Genomic DNA, 14,337 nt, shown 5'->3' with positions numbered 1-14,337 from the left:
TCTGCATTCCTTGTCTGACAAATGGCCGAGGAAGCCATCTGTCCCCCTTCCTGCCTTCCTGGCTGTTGTGAGGAACCTCTCTGTCTATTAAAGCATCTGGGGTTGCAGGCTATGGGGTGTGACAAGGGTCTGCACCTGGACCATGTCTAAAAGTGATCAAGAAGTCATTCATTTGAGTCCCTGAGTCCCTGAGTCCCATAAGACCAAAGCAGGGCAGATAGTCCAGTCTCATGAAACAAAGCAGTCATGAAATTTGATGTCACCATACTGCAGCACTGTTTAATGGAGTAGCCATCACAACACTATCCTTGCTTGTTCCCAGGAGTCCCCACCATATAGCGGGGCTCCCTCCACCCTACCATGGCCTCAGATCCCCCGACATCCTGGTTGAAGACATGGCTGCTAGGTCTGGGTCTGAAACCATCTTGTTGCTTCTCCAGGCTCTTCGAAGCCCCCCTTCTTCATCTGGAGGTCACATGTTCCCAGGACTCCTAAGTGGCAGGCATTGAATTTACAGTGCCCAGCTCCTAAGAGCTGGAACCCCCAAGAGGCCAAGAGCAGGGTCTTCCAGGAGAGCAGAGGAAAGGCCCTTTGGAGAGTGAGTCTGCCTGCCCGCCTGCTAGAGAGAGAAGAAAAGAGAGTGAATGGTCAGCAGGGCCAGTGGGGAGTCAAACAGTCGAGGTAGGGACCCGAGGGTGACTCACTTGGCACAGACTCACAGCTCAGCCTCTTCTTCTCTGCAAAAGACACCACAGTGAGGCCTCCAAGTAGACAGACCCTCACACCACAAACTTCCCTTCCCACCAGGCCCTGGCAAGGCCACTCCTCATCACAATCCACCTTTCCCTTCTGCCAAATACACTTCTGACTTCCCTTCCTCCTCCTGCAAGAAAGCTTCCCTGTTTGCCTTTCCATCCCTGCCCCATCTTGGCCCAGTCACTCTGTCCTGCCTCAGTACTGGGGAATAGCACATATGCGTCCCATCAACTCACTATGCCCATGGCCTGAGATCTGAAGCTGCACTCCTGCCACTTTCCTCTGCTTATTGCCCTCCTTAACGTTTTGGTCTATTAGACTGTGTAGCAGAAGGAAAATTTTGAGAACATTTAGAGAATCATCTGAGAATATCACATGTGCAGAAAACACTCATCCGACTATCTCTGAGCTGGCAGAACCTGAGTCACAGAGAAAAATATCTCCAACTAGCTTCTGGCCCTCAACTTCCTCATTAATGACGTGGGTCTCTTGAAGGCCTTGGGGACTGAAATCAACTGGGGACCTCCTGGCAGTCCTGCTTCCCTCATGCATGACTCACCACCCAGATAGGCGCAGTTAAAGTGGCTGCACATCTGGTCACTGCTGGAGAGAGTCACCAGGCTTTTGTTTCCTTCCTTAGAGAAACTCGTCACCACGAAGACTTCATGTGGGGGGATCAGCACCTCACGCTCTTTAGGAAAGACAGACAGGGCCTGGATTGGGGCCCCAAAGCAAGTCCTTAGAGAGAAGAAGGTGGCATTACCAAATCTGCGGGCCACTGCCTCATCCAGGGAGCTGGACGTAAACTGGCCCAAGCGGATAGAGTCCCCCACATTCTTGGGTTCAAAGTGAATGGTGCCCACGCCTCGGAACACCGCCTGCCCGGGTTCCCTGCTGCAGCCCCCACCGCCCCGCAGCAGCTGCAGGGCCCGGGTCAGGTAGAAATGCAGGGCCTTGAAAGGGAAGTGGTTCATGTAGGACTCCCAGGAGCCACCACCAGTCCGCACAGCCTGGTTCAGCTCCTGGTACAAAGTGTTGGATGAGTTGGTGTAGACCATGATGGCGATTCCGTGCTGGCTTCTGAAGCCAGGAGGCAGAATGAGCCCTGGACGTTTTTGCTCCCAGGTCTTCTGGGCTGTCTCCCAGGACTCCCGCAGCAGGGCATGGTTGGCCATCTCCTTCTCTAACAGAAGCACTGCTTTCTCCTCCATCTCCTCCGAGCAGCCCACATAGGCATCATCAAATGTATCTGGAGCCAGGCTCAGGTTCTGGATGGAAATATTCTGCAATAATAGAGAAAAGGAAGAGAGGAGCCACACAGGAAAACATTTAAGTTCAGGGTACTGGACAGAGGTCCTGGTGGAAGATCAGTTTAGAAGCACAGAATCTCAGTCTGGGACTTCACTGGCAGTCCAGTGCTTAAAACTCTGGGCTTCCTATTCAGGAGGCACAGGTTCAATCCCTGGTCAGGGAACTAAGATTGGCTGCACTGTGGGACCAAAAAAACTCCCACCCCCCAAGTGCCCCCAAATCTCATTTCTATGCCCAAAATAGGGTGTGAAATTTGCCAAGAGCTCCAAAATGTAAATAACAGGCCCTGGAGTCAGTCAAGTATGGGTTAATTCCTGAATTCACCACTTACTGCTAGTGAGATCTTGGGCAAGTCTCAACTTTTCTGGGCTCAGGTTTTCCCCTAATACACTGAGGATACTTCCAACCTCATAAGGTTATTGTCAGGACTGCGTATAGATCCTCACTGTGTACTAAGAGGAGTCATCTATCATTAGGTTCCAGCACTTGGTGGGACATGGGGCTGGATGACCTCCAAACACCTTTCTGGCTCTGAGACTCACTGTGCAGATAACATACAAATATACAATCAATCTCCAATGACCTAACCCCATGCCCAGCCTCTGACTCTTTCCCTCTCCCACACAGGTGTGTAGACACCAAACCAGGTCCCTGTCAGCTCTAAGGCTCAGTCCTCTCCTGCTCTAGAAGCCTGCGTCCTCCAACCTGGGGTGGGAGTGGGGAGGAGGTCAAGTCCTGCTCTGGGAGGGGCTGCAGGAGGGTCGTACATGGGTAACCCGAAGGAGAGTGTGTAGGTTGGGTCCTGGGTGGGAGATGGGAAGTGAGAGGAGGAAGCTGGAGGCTGCCTGCGGGAGGAGGGTATGAAGGATTGAGGGTCACAGGAGGACCTGTGGGTGGAGGTGGGGTTCTGGGAGATGGAATGGGAACTTGGGGCTCCCTGCGGGTGTGGAGGTTCCTGAGAGGAAGAGGGTTCAGAGGATGACATCCTAGAGAAGCATTCCTGGGAGGGATCTTTGAGGAGTCAAGGCAATGGGTTCCCCCGAAGTGTTCCTTATGTGGCAGCAGATAGTTCCCCCCTGTTACCTGCCAGGGGACAGATGGGTGGACACCGCTGCCGAGGGTGTGGAGGCTGAGGCAGCTGAGGGCGATCAGCAGAGCTGCCAACATTATTCCTCAGAGACACTTGTTGAGATCCAGTTGAGGGTGGGACCAGCGACGGTCCAGGCTTGGCTTCGATGGGCTGGGGGACAGAGATTTGGCCCGGCAGGGCCTGGGCGGGGCCAAGGGCGGGTTTAAGTGAGTGGGTGGGGCTTGGGTTTTAGCATCCACCGCCTTCACCCCTGCACAATCTCAGTCTGCTCCCCTCCTCCCGGCTGCCCGGAGTGCTCAGCACCTTTTGCCCCGGGGGTGATATAGGCGGATAGGTAATTTGGCTCCGCTTGGAAAGAGGAGGAGACGGGAGTCAAGGACCCACCTGGAGGTGGCGAAGACCCAGAGCGAGAAAAAGCACTTAAGTTTCCGGGCAGCGGGGGCTGAAGTCTACGCGGGCGCAACGATGTTCCCTGTCCCCGGAGTCCCGCAGATCAACAAAGTCCGCGGCTAAGTATAGCACTGGTGGCGGTAACCCGACACCTCTCTTCCACAACGACACCGGGGTTGGGGGAGCGGAACTGAGAGCTGTAACTCCCCTTCCCAGTGACTGCGCAGTCTTTCTCGAGGACCTTCTTTGTCTTCTAGCAAGACCAGGGCTAGAGAAGGGGAATTTTGAGACGTGGTCTCTCCCTCGGGAGGGCCCTCACCTATATGGCTGGGCCTCCCCACCAGTAGGTGGAGGGGACCAAAAGGTTTCCTCCCGCTGAGAGGTCACCACTTGTGCACTCGTTGATTTGCATACAATTTGCATATGGCCAACTGTTGGGTGATGTGTACTCCAGCATCTGAGCGGTCTCCACCCCTCTCCTTTCTCTTTATACCCCTTCCCTTCCGTAAGCCTTGCCCAGATGCAGGGCTCTCTCCCTCACATCCTCAGGGGCCAGCCTTGCCCTTCCCCAGACCCTCTGTGCCCTGACCTCTCAGACGCAGGTGACCCCATGTTTATAAACACTAACCTTTCCCCTCACCTCCCTGGGCTTGCCTATAAATACCCAACTCTGTGTTTTGGATGTCCCCTGGGAGGTAATGGAAGAAGGGACCAGTGAGGAATCAGTCAGCAGCTCTGGGAAGAACTTTCTAGCAGCATGAACCTCTGGGGGTGGCAGGGTTCCTCCTCCAGAGTGCCCAGAGGACCTAGGGGGTCCAGAAACCAGGATTAAAGGGAGGTGCCTGCTACCTGCTGTGTCTGAGATGAGCATAAAATGTTAGCTTTATCCCAGGGCCTTGTCCTGGTCTGGCTCATTAATTCAGCCCAATCTTTGTTCCCTCATCTACTCAGGTTGCCAGCCAAATAAAGAATTTCCTTTGCCTAGAATACTGCTTCCTCCAGAAATCCTTTCTGTAGACTAAAAAGGAAGACAAACTGTGTCCAGGGTTGAGGGAGGAGGGTGAAAAGAGGGGCATCCCAAGGAGTTCCCTGGTCGATGATGATTTAGGCCTAGGGATCGTGATTTAGGTATTCACTGTGGTGGCCCTGTTCAATCCCTGGTTAGGGAACTGAGATCCCACAAACCAGAACATAAACAAAATAGAAGAGTGGCAGTCCAAAAAACCAGACTGCTTGTTGGCAAACACAGCAAATCAAGACAAGTTCTTTCATCCCCTTCCAATGAGACTGGTATCAGGAGACCTTCTGCTGTTTTACATTATTGTGAAAAACAGCATCTCACCTACATATCCTGATGCCACTCCCTCTAGAGGGTCCTGAGCACTGACAGTTGCTGGAACAGAAGATACTATACTGTCTGGGACAACTAGGCATGAAGGGATGGACGCTTCCTCTGACAAGATCTGCTGGTATCAGTATTTTGTCCTCTCTCTATCCTCTGGCTTTGGGAATTGCTTCTCCCATTGAGAGACCTGTCTTCAAGAAAGGCTTCAAGAGATGGAGTCAAATCTAGTAATTGAACAGTGGTCTGGAGTGAAGCAGACAGTCCTCCAAGATCACATGGTCAATTAACGCTGGAGTTGGGACCCAGACTCTCTACTCTGGGAATCTCTTCTTGCTCCTCAGGTGAGTCTCCATGCTCTCCTGAAAGGATCAATAAAGAGCTACTCCCTGAGGCCAGGGATTTTGAACGCAGGACCAAACCCAGTGGGGAAGCTGTTGTTCCAGCCTGGATCCTTGATTTCTCTCTGGATTCAGAGATTCCTTTTTTCATGGGAAGAGCTCTGGTCCAATCACCTGGGGCAGAGGTTAGTGTTCTGAGACATCCAGAAATAGATGGGGAGTTCAATTCAGTCACTCAGTCGTGCTTAAGTCTTTGTGACCGCATGGACTGCAGCATGCCGGCTCCCTGTCCATTACCAACTCCCAGAACCTGCTCAAACTCATGTCCATCAAGTCGGTGATGCCATCCAACCATCTCGTCCTCTGTCGTCCCCTTCTCTTCCGACCTTCAATCTTTCCCAGCATCAGGGTCTTTTTCAATGAGTCAGTTGTTCGAATCAGGTAACCAAAGTATCAGAACTTCAGCTTCAGCATCAATCGTTCCAATGAATATTCAGGATTGATTACCTTTACAATTGACTGGTTTGATCTCTTTGCAGTTCAAGGGACTCTCAAGAGTCTTCTCCAATACCACAGTTCAAAAGCATAAATTCTTCAGCACTCAGCTTTCCTTATGGTCCATTGCTCACATCCATACATGACTACTGGAAAAACCATAGCTTTGACTAGACGGATCTTTGTCAGTAAAGAAATGTCTCTGCTTTTTAATATGGTGTCTAGGTAGGTCACAGCTTTTCCTCTAAGGAGCACGTGTCTTTGAATTTCATGGCTGCAGTTACTATCTGCAGTGATTTTGGAGCCCAAGAAAATAGTCTGTCACTGTTTTCATTGTTTCCCCATCTGTTTGCCATGAAGTGATAGGACTGGATGCCATGATCTTAGTTTTTTGAATGTTGAGTTTTAAGCCAGCTTTTTCACTCCCCTCTTTCACTTTCATCAAGAAGCTCTTTAGTTCCTCTTCACTTTGTGCCATAAGGGTGGTGTCATCTGCATATCTGAGGTTATTATATAGATGGGGAAGTGTCACATTTTTGAGCAGCTGTATGGGAGAGGTACAAGGGGTGTGGGATTTGATGATAAAGAAGAGAAACCCGGCCTCCTTCTCCCCTGGTGGTTGTCATTAGAGACCAGCTTTCCTGCCCCGGAGAAAGTCTCGGTAAGGAGCACACCAACCTCCTCCTGGGCACTGGGCATGGAAAACAGTTTCTGAAATGGAAAGTCTGGGTGTTAATGGTAGAGTCACAGCAATCATTAGGAAAAGTTTCAGGAAAACTTTTATCTGTTTTTCAGGACACTATAACAAAATACCACAGACTGGGTAAATTTTCAACAACAAATACTTATTTTTAACAGTTCTGGAGACTGAAAGTTTGAGACCTGAGTGCTAGCCTGGTCAGATGAAGGCCTTTTCCTGGTTCATAGCCAGCACCTCCCCACTGGGTCCTCACAGGTTGGAAGCTGCTGGGGAGCCCTGTGGAGTCTCTTTTATAAGAACAGCAATCCCAATCACGAGGGCTTATGAACTAATAACCTCCCAAAGGCTCCCCCTTCTAATACATGACACCAGGCATTAGAGTTCCAGCATATGAATGTTGGGGAGACTACTTCACATTATATGGAAAGGTTTAGGGTACTTAGGGAAGTTTCAGGCCATTGGGAAATTTAGGGATTTCTGGGGAAGAATTTGGAGCCACATCCCCAGTATGAAATGTTCATCACAGGCCTGGATGAGGGGAAACTGAGAAGAGAAGTTTCCTGAGCAGGATGAAGGAAGGACAGAAGGGCAGCAGCTGGGAGATGAAAACAGGGGTACCCCAGAGAGTTCCCTGGTGGCCTAGTGGTTAGGATTTTATGCTTTTAATGCCAAGTTCAGTTCAGTTCAGTCGCTCAGTTGTGTGACTCTTTGCAACTCCATGAACCGCAGCACGACAGGCCTCCCTGTCCATCACCAACTCCCGGAGTCCACCCAAACCCATGTCCATTGAGTCGGTGATGCCATCCAACCATCTCATCTCTGTCATCCTCTTCTCCTCCTGCCCTCAATCTTTCCCAGCATCAGGGTCTTTTCAAATGAGTCAGCTCTTCACATCAGGTGGCCAAGTACTGGAGTTTCAGCTTCAGCATCAGTCCTTCCAATGAACACCCAGGACTGATCTCCTTTAGGATGAACTGGTTGGATCGCCTTGCAGTCCAAGGGACTCTCAGGAGTCTTCTCCAACATCACAGTTCAAAAGCATCAATTCTTCAGCACTCAGCTTTCTTTATAGTCCAACTCTCACATCCATACATGACCACTGGAAAAACCATAGCCTTGACTAGACGGACCTTTGTGGACAAAGTAATGTCTCTGCTTTTTAATATGCTGTCTAGGTTGATCATAACTTTCCTTCCAAGAAGTAAGCATCTTTTAATTTCATGTCTGCAATCACCATCTGCAGTGATTTTGGAGCCCAGAAAAATAAAGTCAGCCAAGGCCCAGGTTTAATCCCTGGCTGGGGAACTAAATACCACATACAACAGCACATGGCTGAGAAAAAAAGAAGGAAAAGAGTGGCAGTCTAAAAAATTCAGTTTGCTAGTCAGACAAACACAGCAAACCAAGACAAGTTCTTTTGTCCTCTTCCAGTGAGACTGGCCTCCCAAAGCGCTCCAAGAGTAGAAATCAGAAGTTGCTCTGCTGTTCTCCATTATTGTGAAAAACAGCATCTGACCTACATATCCTGATGCCTCTCTCCCTAGAGGGTCCTGAGTGCTGACAGTTGCTGGAACAGAAGATACTATACTGTCGGGAAGATACTAGGCCTGCAGGGACAGAACACAGGACCAGATCCACTGGTCTCATGGTTTGGAGTATTTAATGGTAGAGTCATAGAAATCATGGAAAAGTTTCAGGGAGCCTTTTATCTTTATCTGTTCAGGGTGCTATAACAAAATACCACACATTAGATAACTTATCAGCAACAGAGATTTATTTCCAACAATTCAGGAGGCTCAAAATCTCCGATCTATGTCCCATCGGTCAGTGTTCATCAGTCATGAACACTTTTCCTGGTTCATAGCCAACACCTCCTCACTGGGTTCTCACAGGTGGAAGCTACTAGGGAGCTCTGTGGGGTCTCTTTTATAAGAACAGCAATCCCAATCATGAGGGCTTATAAACTAATAATCTCCCAAAGGCTCCACCTTTTAATACCTGACACCAGGCATTAGAGTTCCAGCATATGAATGTTGGGGAGACTACTTCACATTATATGAAGATGTTTGGGGTACTTAGGGAGGTTTCAGGTTTCCATTTCCCAATGGAAATTTGGGGACTTCCTGGGTAGGATTTGGAGCCACATCCCCAGTGTGGAATGTCCATCACAGGCCTGGATGAGAGGAAACTGAGAAGAGAAGTTTCCTGAGCAGGATGAAGGAAGGACAGAAGGGCAGCAGCTAGGAGATGAAAACAGGGGTATCCTAGAGTGTTCCCTGGTGGCCTAGTGGTAACGAATTTGTGCTTTTAATACCAAGGCCCAGGTTTAACATGTGGTTGGGGAACTAAATGCTACATACAATAGCGCATGGCTGAGAAAAAAAAGAAGAAAAGAGTGTCAGTCTCAAAAATTCAGATTGCTAGTCAGGCAAACACAGTAAACCAAGACAACTTCCTTTGCCTCTTCCAGTGAGACTGGCCTCCCAAAGTGCTCCAAGAGTAGAAATCAGAAGTCACTCTGCTGTTCTCCATTATTGTGAAAAACAGCATCTCACCTACATATCCTGATGCCTCTCTCCCTAGAGGGTCCTGCGCACTGACAGTTGCTGGAACAGAAGAGACTTACTGTCTGGACAGCTAGGCCCACAGGAACAGAACACATGATCAGATCCACTGGTCTCATTCTTTGAGGTCTTAATGGTAGAGTCAGAGAAATCAATGGAAAAATTTCAGGGAGCCTTTTATCTTTATCTATTCATGGTGCTGTAACAAAATACCACACATTAGATAACTTATCAGCAACAGAGATTTATTTCCAACGGTTTATGAGTCTCAAAGTCCCCGATCTATATCCCATCGGTCAGATGAGGACACTTTTCCTGGTTAATAGCCCACACCTTCTCACTGGGTTCTCACAGGTGGAAGCTGCTAGGGAGCTCTGTGGGGTTTCTTTTAAAAGAACAGCAATCCCAGTCATGAGGGCTCATGAACTAATGGTCTCCCAAAGGCCTCACCTTCTAATGACATTACATCAGGTATTAGAGTTCCAGCATATAAATTTCAGGGAGACACATTGAGACTATTGCATATTTGATGGAGAACTTTGGGATCCTTAGGGAGGTTTGAGGCCATTGGGAAATTTGGGGATTTCTAGGGAGGGAATTGGAGTCCCATCCCCAGTAGGGAAGTTCATCATCGGCCTGAATGAGGGGAAACCAATGAGAGGTGCCCTGAGCAGGATGACAGGAAGGACAGAAGGGCAGCAGCTGGGAGAAAAACAGGGGTTGCCTTCAGCTTCCTGGCTGCCCTGGCCCCCACACCATTGCCCCCAAACTCATCACTAAGCCATCAATCCACCCGTTCTGCAGGGGTCTCCATTATTAGCGACACCCAGAAAACCTCTCAGACTTATAGCAAACATGCCAGGAGGCCTCATGTGTGCCTGGCCTTGGGCTGAGCCCTGGGGACACAGAGTGGGTCATATCTGGTCCTGCCCTCAAGGAACTCACAGGCCAGGAGGGGAGGCAGACTCGGAAGGGAGCACAGTGTGATTAGCACAGTGACAGAAGAAAGCGCAGGGTGATTCAGGAGACCAGAGGAGTGGGAGGGCTTCCTGGAGGAGGTGGCCCCTCCTTGAAGAGTGGGTACCAGGAGAAGGGCAGCCCCAGCACGTGGAGGGAAGCAGCAGTGCTTCATCTGGGACTTTGTGCTGTGCCATCCATGTGAAGCAAGGATGGCAGGGCATGAGGCTGAAGAGATGTGGGGCTGAAGAGGTCGGGGATGGCCAGGTCTCAGAGGGCTTCAAATGCCAGGGCCAGGAGGTTGGACTCTGTCCTGAAGGTAAGAAGGGAAGTTTTGTTTCGTTCTATTGCCTTTTTTTTTCTTTCTTTCTTGATGTGTTCTTATCCCTTCCCTCATTTTCCATCTCTGTATATGGAGATATTTCTCCCAGTCAGGTTTGGCACAGCGGGTTCTGAAGCAGGTGAGGAACATGATCAGCTGTGCTTCAGACTCATTGTTCTCCCTGCTCAAGGGAAGCGTGGAGTTGCAGGGGCAACAGTGAAGGAAGGGACCCAGGGAGGAGGCAGGGGTTGACTGAGCCTTGGTGGGAGAGACAGCAATGCGTAAAGGGAAAGACCATTGAAAATGGACCCATACTGTGCACACATTAGTTGGCAACTAATTTACTGTTTGATAAATAACTGAATGAATGAAAACCCAAGGAACTATCTAGGATGACTGGATGAATAACAGGATAGTAGATTACATGAGACTCTTCTGGTGCCGAGTGGATGGATGAAGTCACCTCGAACTGGATGAAGTCCAAAGAGAAATTCATCACAAGGATCCCAGGGTATTTCTTGGTACCCAAAGGCCAGAAGTGAAGTCTCTAAATACCCAAGGATGTGTCTCGCTCTGCCTGTGTGTTGCCGTCAAGCAGCTCTCTCTGCTCCTCAACCCTCCCTGCCTCTCTCCCTGGAATCTCTTCTCTCCCTGACTTCAGTACACCTGTGACTCTCAGATGTCTCTTGCTGTCCATTCTGCTCCCTCTCAGACATCCGCCCCTGGAGAGTCCACATGTGCCAACCTACCCCCATCCCCAAACTTACTCAATGTTTTTTTATTGAATACCTACTATGTGTTGTTATAAGCAAGGTGAGCTTACAATTCTACTCTGCTTTCATCTGTATTTCCAACTTAGAGCATGAGAACCTTGTTTTCCTTGAGTGTTTTCTTGAGTGTTTCCAAGAGTGTCTGCCTTGATTTCCCCCCATTCTCATCCCCTAAACCCTAAGACATCAAGTCCAATCAATTCTACCTAGTAACAATGGGCACACTCTCACTGCCAATACCTTAGTCTGGCCACATGATTCAGTGTCCTCAGTCTGACTTCACTGTCCTCCTGTCCTGAAATGTTTTATTGCTATGCTTCTGCAGGGCAGAGACGGGAGCAGCAACAGGGCAATGGAGACGCAGTGAGAGATACAGTTGGCTTTGAGTTTTCACTACATGACCATTTTGCTGTGGGCCACAAAATCTCAGGGGGATGCAACATTTATTGTCATGCTCCTGGGTCTTCAGGTTGACTGTAAATGGGCTAAAGTGAACTTGGATGGGTAGCTCAGCTTCAGGCTGCCAGGCTGCGTCAGCCGGGTGCCTCCTCATTGTGGGCTGGGCCCAGGTCTGCTCCTCTGGTGTCCAGGCAGGAGAAATGGTTCTGGGCTATGTTGTGATGGTCTCTGACCCAAAAAGAAGACCTCTCTGTTGGTTTGGCCTCCCCCAAGCGGAATTAGAGATAGGACTTGGGTCTAGTGAGCTTTGTAAAGTGGTCTCAGGAAGTACAAGTGAAGGAGTGCAAAGTGAGACCAAGAAGAGAGAAAATGGAAAGCCCCCAATGAACCCTTGGACTGGATTTTCCACAAGAAGGTCTATTAAAGAAGATTAGGGTTTTTGTTAGATTCCAAAAGACTACAACAATTCAAATAGTTTTTTGCTGCTGTATACTCTACCCATTAACATTCTCTCCTGAGATTAGGAAGTGGTACCTCATGCTTTACACCCCACTCAGATGCCATTTTCAATTCTACCTACTCTGTAACTCCTCTGGGCAGCTTATCACTTAAACACACTCATGGTGCAAATGTGTTTCCATCAGGCTCTTTGGCTTCTTGTAACATGCATCACAGCTACTTCAAATTCCTCACTCCAGCTCTGTCTCCACCTTAAAAGGGCTTAAACGGCAGGGATATGAGTTTTATTTTTGTTTGTATTCATAGTTTTACCCTCATCTCCTTGCACGTTATAGGATGCTTAAGAATTTTTAGGGGCTTCCCTGTTGGCTCAGTCGTAAAAAATACACCTGCCAATGGAGGAGATGCAAGTTTGACCCCTGATCCAAGAAGATCCCAGATCCCTGATCTGGTCAGATTCCACCATATATGGGATTGCATGTGGTGCACATGGAGCAACTAAGCCCATGCATCGCAGCTACTGAAGCCCTAGAGCCCTAGATCCTGCGCTTGCAACAAGAAAAGCCACTGCAGTGAGAAGCCTGAGGACTGCAAGTAGAGAGTAGCCCCTGCTCACCACAACAAGAGAAAAGCCCGTGTAGCAATGAAGACCCAGCACCACCAAACATAAATAAATAAATAATTTATTAAAAAAAAAAGAATTTTCTGTTGAATGAATGAGTAGGCAGGTTTAGAGTGAGGTTAGATAAGTTTGTCTGGGACTGCTGTTTACTCCATTGTCCAGAGAAGCTCACACTTCAATTTAAACTGCGAATTGGCAGTGACAGGATCTTAGATTTGGAGACTGATAAAATTATAACCATGGAACATTCATGTGTCCTAGGTCACTGATTTATCAAAACTTAGACCCCACTTAGAGTCAGAGGAGATTAGGCAGCAGGGATGCTTAACCTGAGTGAGATTGGGGTGGGTGCACGTCCAACCTGAAATTTGTGTAAAATCTTTGTGAAGGCACATCGATCCATTTTTTGAAAAGAAGTTTCAGCTTTCGTCATATTTCCAAAGATAAAAAATCACTAACTATATTATGGTCTGGATAAAAGAGGGAAAACAGAAATACCTGAGAATTTGCTGTTATGCACCTAGAGTATCTCTGCAAAGATGAGGAGAACACTGGTACCTCTGGGGAGAGGGGATGAGGTTGAGCAGTCAGTGAGAAAAGGACATTTCACTGCATGCCTCGTGGACTATGAACTATAAACAATGAAAGTGTTCTAGCTTTTTGAAAATTAAGTTAAAACTTTATTATATTAAAAATTAAAGTTACGAGGTTTTCCTGGTGGTCCAGTGCTTAGGACTTTGTGGTTTCACTGATGAGGGCCTGGATTCGATCCCAAGTTGGGGAATTAAAATTCTGCAAGCCATGAGGTTGATAAAAAAAAAAATTATGATTGATCCTGTTAGTGAGCCGAGAGGTTAATTAAAAATTAGATACCACTTGTGCCTACCAGTTAAATGAAAATTAAAAGAGATTCATAATGGGCAGTGTTGGCAAAGACATGGAGAAAAGGGCACTTTTGTCCATTGTTGGTGGGAGGGTGAAGTGTAACCTTTTGGATGGCGACTTGGCAGTGTTTACCTAAAGGAACACTATTCAGATCCTTTAAATATTACCTTGATATCTTTCCTATAAAAATACACAGACAAGTAGACAAGGATTTACATACATGGCTGATCACTGCAATATCATGTTTAATATCAAAGACAGGAAAAACTAAGAGTGTCAACATGGAAATGGTTAAATAAATTATGGGTTAACTCTGCTATGAAATTCCATGCTACCATTATAATCAACAAGGTAGATATGCATGTATGACATGGAAGGAAGTTTATGGTACATTATTTCCTGGGAAAATGTTGTAGAACATGTATGTATAAGCATGTTTCCTTTTTCTTTTTGAAAAAAGTGACAGAAAGAAAACCAAAAACAGGCTGCACACAGAAAACTATGTCTGTATATATACTTAAATAGTATATTATTTGTATGTACATCAAAAAAGGTCGTGAAGGGTCCCATCACCAGAAAAACAGCAGGCCTGGGTAATAGTGAGAAGGGGGACATGGAGGGAGAAGAGGAAATAGGGGCCTTGGGTGTTGTGATTCATTCATATACAATGAGCATGTGTTACTTGGTAATAAACAGAAATAAAGAAGCACCACCAACTTGGAAACTGTTCCAATCTTGACCCAAAGCTGGGACACTTTCCTGGAGCCCTGCTCTGAGCCTCTCCCTGGGGTCCTGCTGTGGCCTCACCAGCTGACCACTCCTGGATCTGCCCTGTTCCTGCTCAGGGCCCCCTAAGGGGAAGCCCGGACCTCTCACTGTGGACATCAACTCCTTCATGACTGACTCAAGGCTTTCCAACATTCCCACCTGGCAC

At 48.0% G+C, this 14,337-nt stretch overlaps 1 pseudogene across 1 annotated transcript; it reads right to left on the bottom strand.

Annotated features, from left to right (window-relative positions):
- Positions 1–258: 258 nt before the first annotated feature.
- On the bottom strand, positions 259–3,906 carry LOC122696157 (annotated as a pseudogene). Its single transcript, XR_006341702.1, has 5 exons — positions 3,542–3,906; positions 3,151–3,337; positions 1,316–2,039; positions 705–737; positions 259–619 (listed from the first exon to the last, which is right to left on the bottom strand). The product of XR_006341702.1 is annotated as an ecto-ADP-ribosyltransferase 5-like (transcript).
- Between the last annotated feature and the right edge of the window lie 10,431 nt (positions 3,907–14,337).

This window comes from Cervus elaphus, chromosome 1, assembly GCF_910594005.1.
Source record: "Cervus elaphus chromosome 1, mCerEla1.1, whole genome shotgun sequence".
NCBI lineage: Eukaryota > Metazoa > Chordata > Mammalia > Artiodactyla > Cervidae > Cervus > Cervus elaphus.
Note: the sequence above shows the minus strand (reverse complement) of the source record. Positions and strands in the feature narration are given on the sequence as shown.